General features: G+C 41.9%; 1 long non-coding RNA gene across 1 annotated transcript in view; it reads left to right on the plus strand.

Moving 5' to 3' along the window:
* The window catches only part of LOC117944281, a 12,087-nt gene that overhangs the window by 3,873 nt on the left and 922 nt on the right, over window positions 1–7,292 (plus strand). The window contains exon 2 of the long non-coding RNA XR_004656531.1: window positions 4,188–4,192. This is a non-coding gene — a long non-coding RNA (uncharacterized LOC117944281). The remainder of the gene's footprint in view (window positions 1–4,187; window positions 4,193–7,292) is intronic.

Raw genomic sequence — 7,292 nt, forward strand, 5'->3', positions numbered from 1 at the left:
GAGAGGAGGCCCCGGGGAAAACCCAGAACTAGGTGGAGGGACGTCCAGCTGGGAGGATGCCTTGGGGAAGACCCAGGACTAGGTGGACGGACGTCCAGTTGGGAGGAGACGTCAAAGAAGACCTAGGACTAGGTGGACGTCCAGCTGGGAGAAGCCCTCGGGGAAGACCCAAGACTAGGTGGAGGGACGTCCAGCTGGGAGAAGGTCTCGGGGAAGACACAGGACGAGGTGCAGGGACGTCCAGCAGGGAAGAGGCCTTGGGGAAGACCAAGGACTAGGTGGAGGGATTATATCTCCAACCTGGCCTGGGAACGCCTCAGAATCCCCCAGTCGGAGCTGGGTAATGTGGCTCAGGAAAGGGAAGTTTGGGGTCCCCTGCTGGAGCTGCTGCCCCCTCGCCCCAATACTGGAAAGGAAGACAAGGATGGATGGATGGACTGATGTTAACTGCAAGCGACTTTCCCTATTAAACTATTCAAAACCTGCTGGTTGATGTAGTGGTCCTTGAAAGACGTTCTCTGGTTTAGATATGAGGCGATGCCTTGTCCCCGCTAGGGACGCAAATTTAGGACACGCTCCTGTGGGTCTTATTAGAGGGGAGGAACTACAGACCCGCATCGTCAAAAGATTTGGAGGATTAGTCGAGCACATTTGTGATAGGGGATTTGAATTAGTTTTGACCAATTTCTTTTCCATATTCCATCTCCCTAAATTCAAGCTGTACAAAAAAAACACCAAATAGAGACATTGTGGAGGGCTCTTTGGATTAATGAAAGAACATGACTTGAGTACACTTCAAAGACAATCAAGTGAGAGCTAAATCTCCTGAAGTAAGATAGATGGAAGTAGCAGTCGGACACTGTGTGATCTGACATGTTCTCCGCACACTTTAACTCGTATCATTAGAGAGCTTGTCAGGGCGGGTGTGGCCCCGGCAGGACATGTTGGACACACTGCGGCAGATCAGAGGGAAGGGAAGACAAGGGAAATGCTTTAACGCCTCTGGAACAGTGCGGCGAAAACTTGACGAGGAGATGGGGAATTACTGCCGAATTAGGCAATCGCTTTGATTGGGGAGTGATTGACCGATGGTTGGCAAAACATGAAAGGATGACCTTGAATTCTCCAAAAGCCAGGATGGATTGGCACATGGCATCTCTCTCTGTCTCACTCTCTCTCTCTCTCTCTCTCTCTCTCTCTCGCTCTCTCTCTCTCTCTCTCTCTCACCCTCTGTATCTTAAACAAATGCAAACAGAATATAAATAATCTTTGTTGTCTTTGTTTTCAAAAATGAAACACAGTTTAGCAGCTCTCAATGTGACTGTTAAATCAACTAGAAATGTGAAAAAATAAAATAGTAAAATGTAAAATAACAACAAATTAAGTGAGTAAAATATACCTATCAAGATCAATAAACACGATGAGGTAGCATTGTATGCGGCCCACTGTTTAACAAGTAATAGTTAATAATAAAAAATAGAAAGGAGCACATGTGCAAAGATGAATCGAATGTCAACCAATAAATTACCCCCACACATCTGTTTTGATAATCCATGAATCGGTTTCTGACATTTTAGAGACCAAACAAATCGATTGATGGAGAAAATAATCAACATTAAAAAAAAACGTTGGTTGCAGCCCTGATATCTCTGCACTGTTCACTTTTTAACTTGATCCATTTTCCCTTTTGCACTTTCATCATTACACACAGTCTACAACGGTTTCTCACCTTGTTGTGGTCACTGCATTTCTGTGAGTGATTTTTCTATTTTCTTTTATTTAGATTTTTATTCTTAGGTATGTGTGATATATGTGTGGTACATGTGTGTATATGTGTGCTAAATGTGTGCATATGTTTGATATTTCTGTGATATATGTGTGACATATGTGTATATGTGTGATACATGTGTGATATTTGTGTGACAAATGTGTGTATATGTGTGATATATGTGTGATGAATGTGTGTACGTGTGTTTATGTGTGATATATGTGTGATAAATGTGTGTATATGTGTGATACATATGTGTATATGTGTGTGTATATGTGTGTTTATGTGTGATAAATGTGTGTATATGTTTGACATGTGTGTGATAAATGTATATATGTGTGTATACGTGTGATATATGTGTGATAAATGTGTTTATATGTGTGAAATATGTGTGTATATGTGTGTGTGATGTATGTGTGTATATGTGTGTATATGTGTGATATATGTATGATATATGTGTGTATATATGTGTGCACATGTGTTTGTTGTGTTGTGGTTGTCTTGCTTCCAGATGCCTAAAATGTTGTGTGGGATGAATAAAGTATCTATCTATCTATCTATCTACCTATTCACACATTATTGTAACTGTGAAAATATAAGTCAGGACACTTTTAAAGAACAATAAAAATGACAATGAATGAATAAATAAAATAAAATAAACACTTTTTGGGCAAAAACAAATATGATAAATTGACAATATCACATAAAATCAAGTGTATAAGAAGGCACTGATTCAGCAAGCCTTGTCTCCGATATTGACACACAGGAGAGCTCCAGCTCTGCTTTTTCAACCTCTCTTTAGTGAGCGGGGGGGGGGGGGTTAGGGATGAACACACTGTCACGTACAACAACCCAGAGTTGAGAGAGCAACTTCAAAGTGAGGCAGATGCAGGGACAGCACCCACTGAATAAATTTTCTGGCCACCAGTCGATCTGCCTCCGGGCTAAGATTGTGGCTGCTGTTTGCATCTCATCCCCTCATCATCTCCCAGTTATCAACAATCCCGCTCCAAAAACAAGTATGAGAGAAAAGAGCGTTACATAGGTACGTTTAAAGAACCTAAAATCCTCTCACGTGTTGCAGGTTTGAAGAAATTATTTTCCATCAATCACTCCATTATCACCTGCTTTGATGAAGACATCAGTGTGAGTGAAGGGGGTTTCTTACCAACAACCAACACAGAACAGACACCTGGAATTTATCATTCAGTAAATATGTAGTAGTTTTGTCTTTGGATGCGCCTGGGTAGCTCATCTGGTAGAGTGGTAGAGTGCACATGTACAGAGGTTTAAGTCCGTTTTACAATCTCCACCAGAGAAAATTAAAGAAATGGACCAGCAGGTCCGAAAGCTGTAAGTCTTCTGGTAGATGTGCAAGAAAAATCTCAATCATTCCCAATCAGCAGAGACGGAGATGTAGGTATATGTTAGGCGATAACATAGGTACAGACTAATTACTGCTAACGTACATGCTAGTTACCATTAACATAGACACAGGCTAATCACAGCAAACTAACATGCTAGTTATTTTCATTAGTAATGAAACCTAAACGGCTGATGGAAGTCCCAACTGTCTGCGAGCTTATCCTGTACTAAATGGTCATTTCTATACTGTGCAACAGTAAGTCACGTGGTTATGACACAATCGTTAGCCTATTTTAACAAAAACGTCTGCTATGGCGCCATAATGTGAGGTTTAAGGAAGCGGAGCCTTTTTGTACATTGCTGTGGTTCTTTAGAATAAACAACAGATAAATAATAGAGTATTTAAACGTGTCAGATGTAAAGTTATTCACTCACAAAGTGACGTCAAATTGAATGGAAGTCAATGGGATGCTAACGGCGGGTGATGGCTTATTAGCATCAAAATGGCGCCATGGGAGCTACGCTTAGAGAGGAGAGGCCGACCCCGTTGGTCGCCATAGCCGAGCTGGTGCACACCAATGTGACGTCAAAATGACGTCGATCTTGCTTTTGTTTTGTTTTTCTTTCTCACTTTGGAATAAAACATTTCCAACTCACTGGATTAAAATATATATATATATATATATATATCACAGTAGTGTTATATTTCACTGCACTGCTACAGCTTACTGTGAACAACAGTGTACTCACTGCATGCCAATGGGGCTTAGTAGCATATTTAGGAAACTTGTGCATGTGTGAGAAGTGTCAGTATTTAAGTCAAGACTTTGTTATTTATAGCGTACGGCATGTTTAAAACCACAGAAGTTGACCTAAAGGGCTTTTGCAGTCGAGGCAGATGGTTTGAGTTTTGCCTTTAAATAGATAAACCACACATAAAAGCAACAATACAAAAATGTAAACTGAAATGACGAAAGCAAACTCAAGTGAAGAAATAGGAAATTAGGAGAGCAGGAAATAAAAATCAACAATAGACAGAAGGCTGTATAGAGAGAAGGAGTCCCTCCCCTTGAGGTGAACCCAATAGGACATTAATAAAACAATATGAACAGGGAGGACAAATTAGATTTTGATCCCGTTTGAATCAAGCCATAAATTACATGTATGATGTTTTGTTGATTTAAACGATAATTTGGCAAGTCAAGAACGTCTCAGTTTATCGTGGTATCGCTCAGTTTTGTGTCAAAACCGCTCAGTGAACCACAGCTCATGTCGCACAATATGCGCAACCCGTTCTCACTCCGAGCTCGTGAAATATGGACGTTTGTGCAGTGGCTATCAGCGTCAGATACAACCTAAAAAGCACCCTTCTTAGCCCAAAGAGCAACTACGGTAATTCACTTCAATTCAATTGGATTTTATTTATAGTATCAATTCATAACAAGAGTTATCTCGAGACACTTTACAGATAGAGCAGGTCTAGACCAAACTCTATAATTTACAAGGACCCAACAGTTCTAGTAGTTTCCTCCAGAGCAGCAACAGTGCAACAGTGGTGAGGAAAAACTTCCTTTTAGGCAGCAACCTGGGACAGACCCAGACCCAGACCCAGACCCAGGCCCAGACCCAGGCCAAGACCCAGACCCAGACCCAGACCCAGACCCAGACCCAGACCAAGGCTCTTGGTAGGCGGTGTCTGACGACCGGTTGGGGTTATAATGAAGTGTGGCAATAACAGTCACAAAAAATAGTAGTTTGTAGTAGTTCTTTGTAGTAGTTAATGGCGTAGCAGGGCACTGTGCGGCATTACAAGGCCCAGCGAGTAGTAGGGTTCCTAAACCCAATCGTCCCTTTCATGTCCCGCATGTCTTGTAAACGTACCTTTTATGAGTCCACCCACAACCTTTTCCTTAACCTAACTGCGTCAAAAGTGATGCCAATAGTTCAGTCAAAGTGTGTTTAGATGTCACGCTAAAGGAGACTTTTAACGCCAAAGGCACCGGAGTGTATTTTACGTGACGGGAGTAAGAAAATGTCAATATACTACGTCACCTTGCCAGCTGCTTGTTTTGCTAGCTAGCTAGCTAGCTAGCTAGCTTAGCTAGCTGTTCCACAACACGGGTAAAGTAATCTTACCTGATGTGTTTTAACCAGTCTTTATATCAACCAGGAAGCAAAAGAACTGGCAAGACCCGTTGCTTTTTTAAGTGACATTACAGCACGGTACCAAACACAGAAGCTTTGAAGACAAGCGAGACCGAGATGTCACTTATATGCATCTTTGGGCTAAGTAATGTTCCTAGTTTTTTACGTATTTTAACAGTCTTATACTTTAACAGTTTTCCAAAATAGTGCAACTCACTCGACTGGCAAAGTTTTCTTTTAGATTGATGAACATCAATCAATTCAAACCGGTTAAAAAAATGGAATTTGTCTTTCCCCGTTCACTACCGTGCATATTTCTTCTGAAATAATGTCCCATGATGCTCTACCTGAGGGGGGGGGGCGGGTCGTCACCTTTCGGCAGGCAAATAAGTCAAAAGGGGACATGACAGACACCAGGCAGCCTCAAACGGCACTAAAAGCGAGTGAAAAAAGGTAGATCTTTAAATTTGATGTAACATTTGAAATTTTGGAGCGTGACTTATTGTTGAGCAGTAACTGAAAAAGCACGGGTTTTAGAGATGTTCCTGTTCAGCAAATGCTTATGCATGTCATTATTATTTTTTCTCTGTGTTGATGTGTTTTAATATTTGATTTCTTTATTAATCTTTCATGAGGCTATGGTGCATGAGCACTGCATAATTGTAATTACACCTGCCGGGACACGGTACATCACTTGTCTGACACCTGACACGCTAAGGGAAAAAGAAATCTGTATTTTTCTGTTTTTTTTACAGGAAACTGTACTGTAGCTCAGTGTCAAACCAAAGGGTTGCATAACAAATGTCTGTGAATCATTGGGAGAATGAATTCTCTGCATACTGTATTCCAGAGAGAAAAACAATGATAGTAGCCTTTAGGGCAAATATTCACCTGTGTGCACATGCAAGTGCAAACATGAGTATCTCCGTGTACAATAAACCCACAACCACCTCGTATGCAATTCAGAGAAGATGCGGTCTGCAACTACAGCATGTTGCTTTTGAACTGAATACAAATACCACACTGACGTACACACACACACACACACACACACACACACACACACACACTAACATCCAGGAGGAGTGTGGATCTAATGAGGCCCGTGGAGACTCTGCTGAATTGTCAGTCAACCCTCAGCTTGCTGACACGCACTCGACAACATCAATGGCTTCTTTTTCTCAAATGGGGGAAGCCTGTCGGATTGCATCAGAAGCAAAGAGAAGTCTGAGGTCCATTGGACTCATGACTGAGACAGGTGAAGATAGGACGAGCTGAGACAGTGTTCCAAAAAAGAGCTTCAGGGACACAAGAGTATAGCACCTGACTTATGTGTTACACCCACAGACTGTAAAAATAATGGATGAAGCTCCTTAAAGCTGCATTCTATCTTATTTTGTTTATTAAAACACAGAAAGAAGTCTGTTTCTATAGAAGTCTACGAGAAAATGTCAATCGCTAGTTTGAAGTCTTCTACAGCCCAGCATGACGTTCATCGACGACACGATAAAGTAAGGGATGCTTCGGGAACTGTCAATCAGGACAGAGGCTTGGCGATGCTAACCATGCTAACACTGTGGACATTGTAATGGACCTCAACTTGTTTTTGGGTGTTGTCTGTGTTTTCATCTTAAACGTTGACCTTCTCACTGTGTGTTGTCACTTCATCAAAGTTAACTGGAACGTTTTGGTCATCTGAAAATGTCCTGTTCAGCGTTCGGCCGACCAAGCTAGCTAGCTAGCTAGATACCACCAGTGTTTGCTGTGTACTTAACAGAACATTTGCAGATTTTCTGTTCTGGCGTCCATGCAGACGATGGCACCAGCACCCGGAGGACCGCCGGTAAATCTCTGCTGGATGTCTCGCTTCAGAAGCGGCAAAATCAGCAACTTTCCCTCTTTAGCATTTAGCTTAGCGCAGCACCATAAAACCATCAGCAAGACTGGATCAATCATCCTCCCCAGCTCTAGCCTGGACGCCAGCCGAACTTAGCTATCTGTTGCTCTGATTGGT

The sequence above is a fragment of the Etheostoma cragini genome, chromosome 5, assembly GCF_013103735.1.
Source record: "Etheostoma cragini isolate CJK2018 chromosome 5, CSU_Ecrag_1.0, whole genome shotgun sequence".
NCBI lineage: Eukaryota > Metazoa > Chordata > Actinopteri > Perciformes > Percidae > Etheostoma > Etheostoma cragini.